Here is a 15,926-nt window from a genome sequence, read left to right on the forward strand (position 1 = left end):
TTTAAACACTTAGTAGTTGCCTGGAACGCACTGTTGACAGTGTAGTAGGGGCTAATGCAAAAACGATAACTCGAAAATGCTTAGATGGTGTGCAAATTTAAATTAGTGTTTGAGGAATCAGGCTGCACAGCCGGAAAGTGTAAGGTTGATTCTGGAGTTGATATTCAGAGGTAGACAGACCCACATGAGCACCATGTACTGAAGTAACTCAACAGGTCGAGCAGCATAAATGGACATATGGCAATTTTAAATTTTCCATATTTGAGGGAGAGATTTTTCATCAGGTAAAGTGATAAATGGTAAATAGAACTCACAAATAACACCGTTCTGACTCAAATGATCCTTTTGCGTCAAGTCTGTTTCGACCTTTCAGAACGCTATACGCTTTAAAGATTCACTGCAAACAAGGTGAAGAAGAAAACAAAATCTTCGATGCACCTTGTTCCTGCTGACTAAAATGCCTTCCTATGTCCAGAACAATTTCCCGGATTATACCCTTGCCGCTTTCCCTGGCTATATACATACTAATGCCTGTGATAGCTTACGTTCCCATTTCCTCTTGTGATCATTTATATGTGTTTATAATCCCAACTGGGTAATCCTAGTTCTGACGAAGGGTCTCGTTCCGAAACGTCGACTGTACTTCTTCCTATAGATGCTGCCTCGCCTGCTGTGTTCCACGAGCTTTTTGTGTGTGTTACTTGAAATTCCAGTATTTGTATATTTCCTCGTGTTTAAGTAATTCTACTTATTTTTTTATATTTAATTTTATCTCTGTGTGACACCATCAGTCTCCTTTACCTGTCTTTCCTCTATATTTAGGCTCAGCAATCGAGGATTAAATCCTCTGCATAGGAAGATAATTCAGATTATTGCGAGCTCGTTTAAAACACTTCCTCTGCTAATGGTAACCGGATACTACAACACTACTCATCCCTATCACTTCTGTCATCGCTATTCCATTGGTTAGCTTCAATGTTTTGTCATTTGTGTGATACAACATCCAAATCTGCGCTTAATATTCCATGTGAAATTCTACCATAACAAAATGTATTCGTTGAGGGCGCCCTTGCTCATAAATCCAAGAAAACCTGCTTCAAATATTAATCTCACCATGGAAGAAAAAACTCATCCAGTGCATTCATTAACTCTACATTTGGTGCCAATATGCTCTCTTCTTTTTTACCTCTACTAATACGTTTCTTCAGAAGTGAAGTTTTAACATTTTATTACCCAAACCAGGTAGAATCTATAATCAAGCAAATATTCCCCTGTGCGACAAATAAATTACGTTACAGTTTGACAGGCTTCAATATTAAAAACTTTATTTTACGCACAGAGTTCACATGACACTGTAGCTCTGATCCTTGGAAATTGCAGTGTTTTTTTTTATTTGATATCTCATAAAGTACTCTATTATTGCAAAACCAAACAATAAACGGAACATCTTATCTTCTTAAAGGTATAGCAGGTTGTCTTTCCGAAGGGAGCTCCAAACTACCGGATGCATAAGTAAGCAATGACTGATAAGATTTTTGAGGGCGGGGGGGAGGTTGGTGTTGAGAAAGTATGCAGCATTTTTCAAATAGCTGCTATGAACCAATGAATTAATATGAGAACGTCACCCTCCCAAAAGAGAATAATGATCAATAATGCTTCTTTTATAGAATGATAATAGGGAATTAGAAATTACCTTGGTAGTGATTAAACCTTTTTTTAATATATGTCATGGACCCCTCCCATTAACTTAAGAGTCCCTGGATACCTCAGAAGGATATATTGGACTAATTTAAAATAATTTTTAAACAGATTAAAACGAAACTCAAATGGGCGAGTTGCATTACAAGTGAGGGTAGGACTTATCTATTTTTTTTGAGTTTTAGATGAATTTTCCATTCTCTGTCTACGTAATTAACACACGGAAATAGTATACGCTGAATCCTTGCAAACGTCGTTCTCTTGATAAATACGTTCTTTCTCTACAACGTAGCTTACAGGGAAAAAAAAAAAACAAAAAACCGCTTTCGAGAAGATGAACTTTCTTGAGAAAGGATTTATCTTCCAGAGCTCAGGTTTTATGCAGTAACATTAAGAAATATTTAAATTGAAACTTGCAAAATAGTTGTGGAAATGCATCCATATCGTATTTGATTTAAGAAGTCACAGACATAGTAGCGATTAAAACAGCTTTTTCGAGGTGATCAAAGATTCATCACAATCGCAGTTTACGTTCTTTCAGAACAACCAATATGCAATTGCGTACTCTATGTATTTCATCGTGCTTCTCTCAGTGGGTGTTGTTACATACCCCGTGGGTATCTTGTGACAGACTTCTGAGCATGATGTAATAGGCTTGCGAAGGTGTGGTGATGTAATTACCCGCCAGTGTGAGGTCACATGATGTATTTTTTCCCGCTAGTGGGAGGTCATGTGATGGCCTGTTTCAACAGGTATGAAAGCGGAAAGCCTTGCTGTGACGCAGGTCAGTTCGTTGTTTAATTCGTCAGTGATTCCGTTATGCTGTGTATTCTTCTTCTGCCGCTGTTTTGTTATAAAGTGGCGTTTTACTTTCTGTCTTCAGTCTCAAAGGTTATTGCCGGCAGTTTGCCACAATGCTGCCAGTTTTAGTTCAGTCGGAATGTGAAGCAATTATCGAATTACGGAAACCCGAAGGATCGAATAAAGTTGGTGTCGTCGACGGTAATACAGGATCGACTTTATTCAGTCCTCGTTCAGAAGGCAGTAAGCTGCATCCGAGATAGCTCCTGCATTGTGAAAGCAGATAGAGCTGGACGCAACGTTTCGCCAAGGAGAAGGTCAGTGCCTTCAAGTTCAATTTAATTTCCTTCATCATAAATCCTTCTGGCAAGGCATACTTCGGCTGGGATCAACAATAACGTCAAGTCGTCAAGGAATTCGTTACATCAGGAAAGTGTCTCCTAATTGACTCTGTAAATCACTTGGACGTTTGCAGTTATCGCGTTAAGAACCTTTCGAGTTGCCGCATAGCAGTTAACTTACGGTTAGGTTAGTCGTTTAGTTTTCATTTGTCGTTGAGCTGCGTTTTAAATAAATGTTTCGTTTACATAAAAAAGTCTCAATTCTATATTCATTGTTGCCGTACCATAACAGTCTTTCTATTACAACGAAGTAATGCAATGTATTGGATTCGGTATTGACCCTAGAAACAAGCAAAAATTAATATAGAATAACATAGTCAAATATAAAAGGTTTAACGAACAAATATCAGATTGTGGTCAAAATATCAAAAGGTATCACTTAATGATGTTGCCATTTCTGCAATTTCAAATATTCAGCCACTCATGTTACTGGATATGTGATGATGTATTTCATCTCTTCCCGATACTTAAACCGTATTACTGCATAAATAAAAGTATTTGTGGAACAACTGAACAGAAAGAGCAGATATCTAGTCTCTGGAATGTAGAAGATGTGGCTTAAAGTTCCATAGAAATAAATCCCAGTCGAACGAGCAAATAGAAAATGTTCCGAGAACCGCAACCATAAGATTTTTAAATTTCCATATATCACGAGAAGAAACCTAACGGATTGTTTCCTATTTTGCATCTCGGAGTCACTTTCATTTCCTTCCGATTTTTTTTCCCCCGGAATGCCTTTTTATTCCGACTCGACAATAAAATATATCTGATTGTAAGTGTATTGAAGAGCTAGATTAAAAAATGGAATAAAAAGTTACCAGAAGATTAAACAGCGCAAAGCTATCCATGGGGTTGATGTATAGAAATTAGATTAGAAAGCACAGTACAAAGGAGTTTTGTTAACATGAAATAAAGGTTCAAATACAAAATACAACGGAATGTTTCGGAAGGTACTGACTGCACATACTAGAAATATCACCATGGATGTCGTTCTCGTGGTACAGTACTTGTTCCTTAGGTTCTGACAACAGATAGTGATAAAGCGATCCAAGGTGACAACTGACAACTTGGCCGCTGCAATCCCCTTTCAAAGCGCATTCTATAGAGTCACCACTCGCTGGTTAAAAGAAAATCTTCCTCATCTCTGTCCGAAATAAACGTCCTTCTGTTCTGAGGCTGGGCCGTAAGGACTTAGAAAACACACACAGCATACATCCACCCCACATCCACTGTTTCGAGGGCTTTAAACTTGGAGACAACTTTCCAGTCTTCTGAATTTCACTGACTGCAGGCATAGGGCAATGAATCAGTCTTCATATGTCGACATATAAATTTCTGCATTTATCCTTCTAAAAATTATATGAATTTACTCCAATGTTAGCGGAACCTATCAAAGTTAAAGAGCCCAATCTGCTCAAAATGCTCCATATGAGGCCTTATCTTTGCCTAATTAGGCCTCAAAATTACATCCTTGCCTTCATATTCCAGTCTTCTCGATATGAATGCTAACATTGCATTTACCTTCATCACTATCGACTTAGTCTGCAAATGGATTTCTGGAAAACCTGCATAAGAATTCCCAAGTTCATTTGCAGCGTAGATATTTGAATTTTCTGTCAATTTTGAAAATGTGACTTCGTATTGTCCACAAAAACAGCACCACAAAAAACATTAATTCCTACATCCAAACTGTTAACATACAATGGAAAAAAAGGGTTTCACACGGACGCCTGTAGAACAGCAAAATTCACGGTAAGTCAACTGGTTAAGGCTCATTTTATTCCCTGCTTCATCACTAACATTCTATCAATGCAGGTTCTCTTCCTGTAATACGTGATTTCTCAAATTGTTATATAGGCTCATGTGTGGCAACTTGTAAAAGAATTTAAGAAAATCAATAAACTCAACATGCTCAAATTCTAGTTTGTCTAACTTCATTTTTATTATTTCAAGGAATGCCAAATGATTTGTGGTGATTGATTTTTCCTAAACCAAACCATTCCGTCTTCGGCCTATTTCATCATCTGCATCCAAGTACTCTGAAACAATATCCGATACAATTGACTCCAATATCATGCTCCCAGTGAGATCTGACTAAATGAGTTATACTTATTTTTCGTCTCCATCTTGTTGAAAAGTGGAGAGACATTTGCAATGTTCCAATCACCCAGAACCGTCCTAGAATCTGTTGATTCTTAAAGTATAATTACAAATGTTTCTGCAGTCTCCTTTACCACCGGACCCTGGTCTAGATCATGTAGTCAACGTGAGGTATCTGCCTTGCAGTTTCCCAATAGCCTTGTCCGTAGCAATGGTTAATTTACTGATCTCTGCGCCTAACACCATGCTGCGTTCAGAATACATCTTCGTGAATATATGCTGCACCTTTAGATTTGTTCCTAGAATTTTCAGCCGTTGTTGTATTTCCGTCTTTGCTAGCATTGTCAATTGACTTCACCGTTATACTAACAACCCACTTCCGCATCGCCCTCTCAAATTGCAAAGGGAGTTCATCATTTTACGATAACATGCTCGAGGAGTTTCTTCTTAAATTAAGCTGTCTAATACAATGCATGTACATTGCAAAACAGAAAAGCTGATGCTCCAGTGGGCTCAAGCGCACACTGTTCTAAAAAAGACGACTCATAAGAATTCCACAAAACCATCAAACTGATCCACATAACCTACCTTCAGATTGAAAACTCCATGAATATTATAAATGACTTTCGACATGACTTTTATAATCACCTGTTCTAATTTGTAGCCTGCATCCTAGCTACTGTAGGACGAATGTACACAGATAAACAGATATTTTAGACTTACAGTTCATTAACTCTGCACACAAGGTTTCTATAGCTACCATTGCTGTTTTACTTCTTTCTCCGGATTTGATTTCAAATTTTACCAAAAGTTACCACCCCTCCCCTGCCTTCCTGCCTGCCTTTTCTATACAATGTGTATTCTTGGACGTTAAGATCGACGTTATGTCCACAAATTCCTAAACGTCGACTTTTAACTGGGCTACGTGTTCATGTACATTTTTCTGCATACTATGTGGATTTGAATATATCACACTCAGTCCTGTACTCATCCCACTTCTGGATTTTGCCACACGTTTAAATTATTAAGCTGACTGCAATTTTGCGCTAACATCAGCCTCTCCTTTCTGGCATTAACGGTTCACTCTGCCCCTGCTCATAACTTAACAGTCCCAGCTTCAGCCCCAATCACTGCCGATCGCACCCCAGCTGTTAAATTAGTTTAAACCCACTCGAACAGTTCCAGCAAACATACTCGATAGGATGTCCATCCCCTTGGATCCATTTCGAACAAGTCCGCTTTGTACAGCTGAATCATTCCCCAGCAAAAATTCCGATATTAGAGAATTCTCATCATCTGGCCGCTGCACCAATTCCTAATCTATACATTGCCAAATGTTCCTACTCTTAAACTGAGTGGCATTGGGAACAGGTCCTGTTATTTAGCTTTCTACCCTGCTCACTAAAATTTCTGTTCTGGAAATCTATTCCTTCCCTAACTATGCCATTGGTGCCAAGAGTTCTAAGGTATCTGGATGCTCACATTTCCACTTCTGAATACCGTGGAACCAAACCTATACGTCCTTGACCATGGCATCAATTAATCAATATTATATCCCTGTGTATCTGTCGTAATCACAGAAGCTTAGCTCTTTTCCTCCAACTATTGGAATCTCCTATGACCACGGCAGTCCTCCTCACCACTGTTTTCATCGGAGCCAGACAGCCAGATTCAATATAAGTAACTCGGTCACTGAGGCTCTCCCGTGCTCGCTCGACCTCCATCCCGCACACCCCCGCCACATACAGTATCCTAAACGGCATGTTTATTATTGAGAGCACGGCCACATTTGTGTACTTCAACAAGCTGTCAATATCCCTTAATTTTAGTGGGAGTCACGCTGTTACCTGCCCCCTAATACACATGGGTAACTGCCTGTCTTTTATGTCACTTCCTCCGTTTCCTGTATAAGCCGAATTTTATTGAGCTGCTCTTCCAATTACTTGACAGTTTTTCCGAGGAGCTGCAGGTTCCCTGCTGCAGAAATGGTTGTCACAGAATACACAGACCATTAAAAAAAACATAACACTCTCCTTGCAGTCATTTCTACTGCACTAATTGTGCCGTAACAGACAAGGAATGAAGATTGAGTAAGATTAGAAGGGTATCGGAAGTTTACTTCTCCTATGCCCAAATTCTGCGAAACCTGATGAGCCTGGGCCAAAGTCCCCTCATTTTAACACTGATCCATTCATACAGTGGCCTCTTTTTGATATTCAGTCCCGGTTTCTTCATCTTATGCTCACATTTCCTGTTTAGCCACGGTTCAAACTCACAAAAACATTGGTCAAGTCAGAATGAAAAAGAGGTTTCTATGAACATTTCGGCAGAAATGATGATATAATAGCAACTAAAAACACAAAATGCTGGCAGAACTCAGCAGGCCAGACAGCATCTATGGGAGGAGGTAGTGACGACGTTTCGGGCCGAATCCCTTCATCAGGAATGAAGTAACATGGGATGGTCGGGGGGATGAGAAGTGGGGGAAGTGATGAAGTAGAGAGCTGGGAAGTGATAGGTTGAAGGGAAATGGGCTAGGGGGGAAGTTGGAGAATTATGGGAAATAAAATAGAAAGAAAGGTAGGGCTGGCGGAGATTATAGTGGGCGGGGAAGAGAGAGAAAGAGAACCAGACTAAAATTATAGATAGGGATGGGGTAAGGGGGTGGGGCAGGGTTATCAACGGAGCTCTGTGAGTTGAATGTTCATGCCGGCAGGTCGGAGGCTACCGAGGCGGGAGATAAAGTATTGCTCCATACGCCTGCGTGTGGTCTCATCTTGACGGCAGAGGAGGCCATGGACAGACATATCGGAGTGGGAGTGGTCTGTGGAATTGAAGTGTGTGGCCACAGGGAGATCCCGCTACTGCTGGAGGACTGAGCGCCGGTGTTCGGCGAAAGGATCTCCCGGTCTGCAGGGGCTCTCGCCATTGTATTAAATGGCCCCATCGGGAGCACCGGATACAGTATATCATTCCAGTTGACTCACAGGTGAAGTGGTGCCTCACCTGAAAGGACTGTCTGGGGCCTAGGATGGTGGTGAGCGAAGAAGTGTTGGGGTGGGTGTAGTACTTCTTCCTTTGCAGGAATAAGTGCCTGAAGGGAGATCAGTGGGGAAGGATATCTGGTGGATGAATGGAGAAGGGAGTAGCGTAGCGAGCGATCCCGGCGGAAAACTGAGAGTGGGTGGAGGGGAAAATGTGTCTGGTGGTGGGATCCCGTAGGAGGTGCCAGAAGTTACGGAGGAGTATACGTTGGATCTGTAGGCAGGTAGGGTGATAGGTGAGGACCAGGGGGACTCTATAGTTGGTGGGCTGGTGGCGGGATGGGGTGAGGGCAGAGGTGCGTGAAATACGGGAGATGCGATGGCGGGCAGAGTTGATAGTGGACGAAGGGAAGCCCCTTTCTTTAAAAAAAGGAAGACATCTCCTTTGTCCTAGAATGAAAGGTCCTGAGAGCAGATGCGGCGGAGGCGGAGGAATTGCGAGAAAGGGATAGCATTTTTGCAGGAGACAGGGTGGGAGGAGGAATAGTCTAGGTAGCTGTGAGAGTCTGTAAGTTTGTTGTAGATATCAGTGGATAGGTTGTCTCCAGAGATAGAAAAAGAAAGATCTAGAAAGGAGAGGGAAGTGTCGGAAATAGTTCAGGTGAATTTGAGGACAGGGTGAAAGTTGGAGGCGAAGTCAATGAATTCGACGAGCTCAGCATCTGTGCCGGAAGCAGCGCCGATGCAGTCGTCGATATAACACAAGAAAAGAGGAGGACAGATACCGGTGTAGGCTTGGAACATTGATTGCTCCACATGGTCGACAAAAAGGCAGGCGTAGCTAGGACCCATGCGGGTGCCCATGGCTACACCTTTAGTTTGTAGGAAGTGGGAGGAGCCAAAGGAGAAATTGTTAAGGGTGAGGACTAATTCCTCAAGGCGGAGAGGAGTGGAGGTAGAGCGCGACTGGCTGGGACTGGAATCCAGGAAGAAGCGAAAAGCTTGGAGACCTACATGGTCGGGGATAGAGGTATATATGGACTGGACGTCCATGGTGAAAATAAGGCGGTGGGGGCAGGGAACTTGAAATCTTTGAAGAGGTGTAAAGCATGGGAGGTATCACGGACATAGGTAGGAAGGGATTGAACAAGGGGAGATAAAACAGAGTCGAGATAGGCAGAAATGATTTCAGTGGGGCAGGAGCAGGCAGAAACAATCGGTCTGCCTGGACAGGCAGGTTTGTGAATCTTAGGTAGGAGGTAGAAACGGAAAGTGCGTGGTGTGCGAACTATAAGTTTGGTCGCCGTGGATGGGAGATCTCCCGAGCTGACGAGATCGGAAATGGTCTGGGAGACAATGGACTGGTGCCTCCTAGTAGGGTCATGGCCCAGGGGTAGATAGAAGGATGTGTCAGCGAGTTGTCGTCGTGCCTCCGCTATTTACAGGTCGGTGAACCAGACGACAACTGCACCTCCTTTATCAGAGGGTTTGATGGTAAGGTTGGTATTGTTGCGGAGGGAATAGAGAGCAGAGCGTTCAGAGGGGGTAAGGTTGGAATTGGAGAAAGGGGTGGTGAAGTCGAGACGGTTAATGTACTGACGGCAATTAGAGATAAACAGATCCAGAGCAAATAGAAGTCCTAGGTGGGGAGTCCATGAGGAGGAGGAGGGTTGGAGACGGGAGAACGTGCCATCGATGGGAGTGGGAGAGTCCCTACCGAAGAAGTGGGCTCGAAGAGGGAGCCGGCGGAAGAAGAGCTCCACGCCCTGGCACACGCGTAGCTCACTGAGGTGAGGGCGAAGGGGGACAAAGGTGAGGCAGTGTTGAGAGCTCTGGTCCGAAGGGGGTGGGAGGTTGGTGGAGTCAGCGGGGAAGGGGTGGGGATAAGAGGAATCTGAAGCTCCCGAGGGCCCGGGAACCAGTGATTGAACCCCAGGCTCGGAAAGATCAATAATAATAGCAACTCTTTGTTTCTTTTGATCTTTGGAATTAAAACAAAATTTCGTACTTAAATATTCCTGATTTATTGTTCTATTTTAAAGATAGAATATCAATTGCAACTCTCTGAGAAATTTACAGATTCATAGATTTGGAGTACGCTTACTCTAGAAGTCTATATAGGATACAACAATGAGACTCGTTCTCCTGAATGCAGGAATGAAATAAACAAATACCACGAAACCTATTAAAAGAAAGCATCCTACTCCAAACACGAGCGGAATAAAAAAATGTGAGATGGCACAGCAGGCAGAAGGTGAGCGAACAACACATAAATTCAAACTTCAGTTCAGTGCAGTTTTATCCAGGACCATGCCAGGAGCAGACTGCAGGCCACAGAACGAGTCCACGGTGAACCACCGTAATATAACCACTCAGAACATTAAAAAAGTATAACTAGAAACCAGAACCACATGCACCGAAATTCTCAAAGATTCCAGAACGAGTCCACAGCCACGAAATCCCGACGGTCAATCCTTACAACATGCGTCACAGGACTTCAGCACTGTTCTTTGGTGCCAGCGAGCAAAAGTGAGAAAAAGGATCTATGAAATGTAAGCAGACTGTGGTGAACACCTGCTCGCCTGTGACGCACGTTCTTGTCGATTTTATCTTCCTTCATGTCTCAATCTGGGACAAGGGTTTAAACCGATTATGGGCTCAGTCCGTCTCCAGCACACACGCTCCGTTCCCGACAACGACGAACTCCTACAGAGAATGCAAAAGCGTCAGATCACTTAATCGGCCGGAAAACACACCATCAGTATGTTATATTGCATGCCGCAGTGGTATAAAAAACATTATTGATTTATGAATGATTCCACCCTCAGTGCCTTCTCGACATCTTCCAACTCACACTCTCATCAACAATTTGGTACACTATAGAGCGTAATTCACGAACCTGTCCTCATCTATAAAAATTCAAAGTACATTAGAATTAGACTCTTCAATATTAAGAGCTCGTACAGCTAGAGAGGTAAATGCACCCACATAGTGCTTCACGGAACTCCTTCCATTCTCCTTAGAACGTCCAAAGGAGTCCACTCTTTAATATGCAAATAGAGTTTCAGTTTGGGGGACCATATCCAGAGTAAGATCTGCTATGTGCTGACATCCTGAAGCTGCCTGAAGCCGTTATATTGTAAACAAAAATATTTGCTTCTGTCACCCCACATTGTTAATAGAAATTCGTTAAATATAAGGCAAAAAACAGCTTCACTACATCCAGATTATTATTTTTGTCCCATCAAATGGAGGTCCGACAGTGACTAGAAATTGTCCAAAGAAAAACTATGAACCAACATGACATTTCAGAAAGCAGTGTACAGTCGAATGTTTTTTTTTGGGATTAACACCACGAAGGACAGAATGCAGCGGAGGCATAACAGACATGAATTAATAACACAACTGTGTGAGTCTGTGTATGAGAGAGAGAGAGAGAGAGAGAGAGAGAGAGAGAGAGAGAGAGAGAGAGAGAGAGAGAGAGAGAGAGAGAGAGAGAGAGAGAGAGAGAGAGAGAGAGAGAGAGAGAGAGAGAGAGAGAGAGAGGGGGGGAGGGAGGGAGAGAGAGAGAGAGGGAGAGAGAGTTCTGATGATATATTTCCATCAACGGAAACAGGATTCCGCACCCCATGCGAGTATATCCAATTCTGATAACTAATCCATAACACTAAATTTAAATGAAAACAGCAGCCAGAAACATTAAGAATTTATTAATAGAAAAGAAAACGTTAATCAATGTCAGTAACAACCCCCTCCGTGGAAGTCATCCCCATTATCTGAGAAGACTAGATTTCGAAATGGAAGCGTCAAACGCCAGCTCAGAGATGAAGACAGTTAACGTCGAAACACAAATATTTGTGATGGCAACACAGGAACCGCTGATTAGCAGTAGCAGATAGCAAAATGCGTAACGAGGAACAAACTATGAATTTGAAAATGACAATGTATCTAGAAGCAATGCGCAACATTACAGGATCTTGCTGCAGGTTTACTCAGGTTTACATACACAAACTAAATCAAGGAGCAGACATCACCAAAATCTAGCTTCAAAATACAAGCTGCTAAATGAAACCATGCGTTACCATAAATACGTTTAGAATCTATATTATTATTATTATTATTATTATTATTTTCGAACAAAAGTTCTTGCAAATAGGATAATGCATTACAGCAGGCTGGATATAATATACAGGAAAGCACGAAAGAACAACTTGACAGCTTGAAAAGGCTCATTTTATTCATACAAATTGCCTCTTCCCAACCAGCCACAGATGTACCCATGTTAGAATCTTTCATGGCTCGCAGCTTTTTAATTACCCTCAAGTGTGCCGCCTGTAAACGGTCTTCAGAAAAAGAAAATACACAACATCAACCGATTCTCTGTTGTCTATCCCGCTTGATTTTTTAAAATCAATTTCAACAGATTTGTCAGGGAAGAATTTCCCTTAATGAAAATATGCAGAGCATAGCCTATTATATCACATGCCATCAAGTACCCTGAGACGTCGTCCTCAATAATCGGTTTCAACATAATCCCAAACACTGGGTTCCGACTAAAAACCTGACAGTTACCTTTCTTCAGTCGCTGCTTCATCTTGAAGAGTGTAGTGACATTTGCAATTTTTCATTTACGGAGCCTTTCTAGAATTCCGTGATTCTCGATTAATCACTACTAATGCTCCATGATCTCTACAAACACATTTTTCAGAACTCAAGTGTGTACACAGGAGTAAATCTGCATTCAGATCTCTCTTTTCCCCAATAACCTTATATCTATTGAAACACTTCGTGAGCCCTTACATCTCGAAATTCGACGATACTGCTGACGACTTCTACCATGAAGACTGATGCAAAATACTTATTTTGTTTATCCCGCATTTCATGTCCCCCATTTCTACATCTCCAGCAATCCGATGTCCTGTCTCACCTTTCTTTTAAACCATGCATCTGAGAAAACATATGGTCACATGTTTAATATTTTAGGTTAGCTTACTTCCGCATTCCATCTTTAAGTACACAAAATTCTTGAGTTTTCACATAATGGCTGAACTCTATGGTCCCTGAATCATCTTCCTGAACAAGAATGCAAAGCAGTGCATTTATATCCTAAGAAGATTCACGCAAGCAATTCTCCTACCGCACAGTTATCTGTTTTAAAGGAACACCACTGAGATCGCGCTGACAAGTTGCATCTCCATCCGGCCTTAGCAATGATACTGGGAGCAACGGGGGGAACTTTGGCTTCTCTCTACCTTGAACTGGATACATGCACCAGGAGTACTGCTTATTGACCTTAATATTATTAAGGTTCCCACCCATACATCCAGCATCCAATTGTATCTTGTACCATGAGGAAGGAGACTACAATGCATAAAAGCAAGAACAGACAGGGCAAAAAACATATTTGTCCTAAAACTCCCGGTTGCATCCCATTCCAAATGCCACACGTTATTATTTTTATTCTGAATCGTACATAATTTAACAAAAAATACCTTTGGTATATTATTTCTTCGATATTCATGAGTTGATTTTATCTTTATCTTTATTAGTTATCATGAGCTATGTTTTAAGTGTACTATTGTATTTAATGGCCTTGTTCGAAGAATTATTGACTCGTCGGTATATACATCATATGATTATGTATATTATATATAAGCAGCGACGGAGCCCCTCAGGGGCCTGTATTTGCTCCCCTTCAGTGTACCCTGAAACCGCGGACTTTAGATAAAATACTGAGTCATGCCATCTGCAGAACTTATTTGACGACTCCGCAATAGTTAGGTGTTTAAAGAAAGGATAGGAAGATCAATACAGGACTGTCGAATGGTGCAAGTGGAATCATCTGCAGCTCAACATCAGTACGATAAAAAAAAGATAGTAATGGAATTAAGAAGACCCAGCATGCACTGTCCCCTGTTGTTTTATATAAACAGTGTGGACGTGGATGTGCTGAGGACGTAGAAATTACTGCGGGTGGATCTGGACGATAGACTTGAGTGGAGCACAAACACAGCGGCTCTTTTGTTAAAAGGCAAGAGTGGTTTCTAGCTCCTGAAGAGATCGGAGTCTTTTGGACCATGCAGGCCTTTCAGTCGAATGTACTGCCAATCTCTTGACGCCAGTAGAACCTCCTGTGTGGTGGTGTGCTGGAGTAAAGGGACGTGTGATTCCAAGGGGCTCAATATTTGGATACGAAAAACTGACTTTGTTACAGGAGTCAAAATGGACATACTGGAGACGTCAGTTGAATTTAGAACCCTCTGAAAAATCCTGGATATTCTGGACTATGTTTCTCACCCTCTGCATGCAACCTTGGCTGAATGGGAAAATAATTTCAAAATAGACTAAGAAAACTGTGCTGCTGCTAAAGACATTATGCGAAGACATTCTTAACTCGTCTATGAGGCTCTATCATGAATTAAACCTATATCTGGACAAGTGATGAATCCCTCCTCTTATGCTGTATTTTCACCTTGCTTACCAAAGCTCTGTCAGTTCTCCGTGTAGTTCTGTTTACCCTATGCTGCCTTTGCGTACATCGTTTGCAGTATTAGGCAATATGACCATCATATCTTATCTGAATGATTGATTCTGCGCCTATTACTTTACACCAGAAGGTTACTTCTTGCACTACCACCTTATTCGTGTGAACTTGGAAACCGAGCAAATCTATTAATCTTTAATTAGTAAATCGTGTATATCCAAATTTGATAGTCAAAATTTACTCTATTGCCTGGCCAAGTGACTAAGGCGTTGATCTAGTGATCTGAAGAACGCCAGTAGAGCCTCAACTGAGGCAGTGTGTTGTTTACTTGAGCAAGGCAGTTAACCAAAGACTGCTGTGCGACGACAGCGGTGCCAAGCTTTATCGGCCTACTGTCCTTTCCTGACACAACATCAGTGGCGTGGAGAGGGGAGACTTGCAGCATGGACAATTGCGGGAATTCCATGCAACCTTGCCCAGGCCTGTTTTTTTGTCGTTTGATCAGTGTAAGGATGATAAGCAAACAGGATAGCTACTTGCATGTTGCCTAGATTGGAGTGCATGTGTATCTGAGTACAGATTCAGCGTTGAGAGTGGAATACATGGAGGCATACTTTTAAAAATCATTGATATAGCAGACAGTCAGAGACATTTTTCCTCCATTGTGGAAATTATTAAGACCAGGGTGATGAACATCAAGGTGTAGGGATGAAGGAATAGGGAATGGGGAGGATAAATTTAAAACATAGAGTGCTAGCTGCGTGAAATGGGAAGTTATAGACGGTGGTGGAGGTAGATCCATTTGTGAAGTTTAAAAAAATCTCTTGTATCGATACGGATGAACTCTGGAAGGCTCGGTGGGTAGAAAGATCGTAAATTAGTATTCATTGACTGGAGAACATAGTGCGCCGAAAGGTGTTTATTGCGCGGTAATGTTCTATTCAGCATGTTCACTCGTAGCTCTGAAAAGTTCAGTAACATCTGCCCAAAGGGCTCCAGCAAAAATAGAATTTCCAGATGGCTCGATGAAATTTTGGAATTTTGATGCAGACGGCTGCAAGCAACAGAACAGTTGCGGTGACATTAATTGGAAGAACGGGCAGGAGTTCATGAATACGCAGTGTATTTTTACATGTATTTTGACATTTGAAAATAACTGATTCGGTCTTTAAAGATCTTGTACAAATAAAAATATTCTCTCTCATAATTGTGCAGGAGCAGAACTATTCATATTATGACATCAAGGCTGCAGCAACAGTTGACAGAATTGTGCAGAATGCATTAAGATTGTGAAGTGTTGCTTCGACCTCAGAATTGACCGTAATAAATTAGCAGTTGATGCAATATTATCTGTTTTAACACTGAAGGAAACAGTTGTACTTTAGAATAGGTTCTAGTTCTTTCCCTTCGTATATAACGAACAGCTGTTCTCTAGCTTCCAACTGGGTATGGATATCT

The sequence above is a fragment of the Hemitrygon akajei genome, chromosome 1 (genome assembly GCF_048418815.1).
Source record: "Hemitrygon akajei chromosome 1, sHemAka1.3, whole genome shotgun sequence".
In the NCBI taxonomy this organism is placed as follows: Eukaryota; Metazoa; Chordata; class Chondrichthyes; order Myliobatiformes; family Dasyatidae; genus Hemitrygon; species Hemitrygon akajei.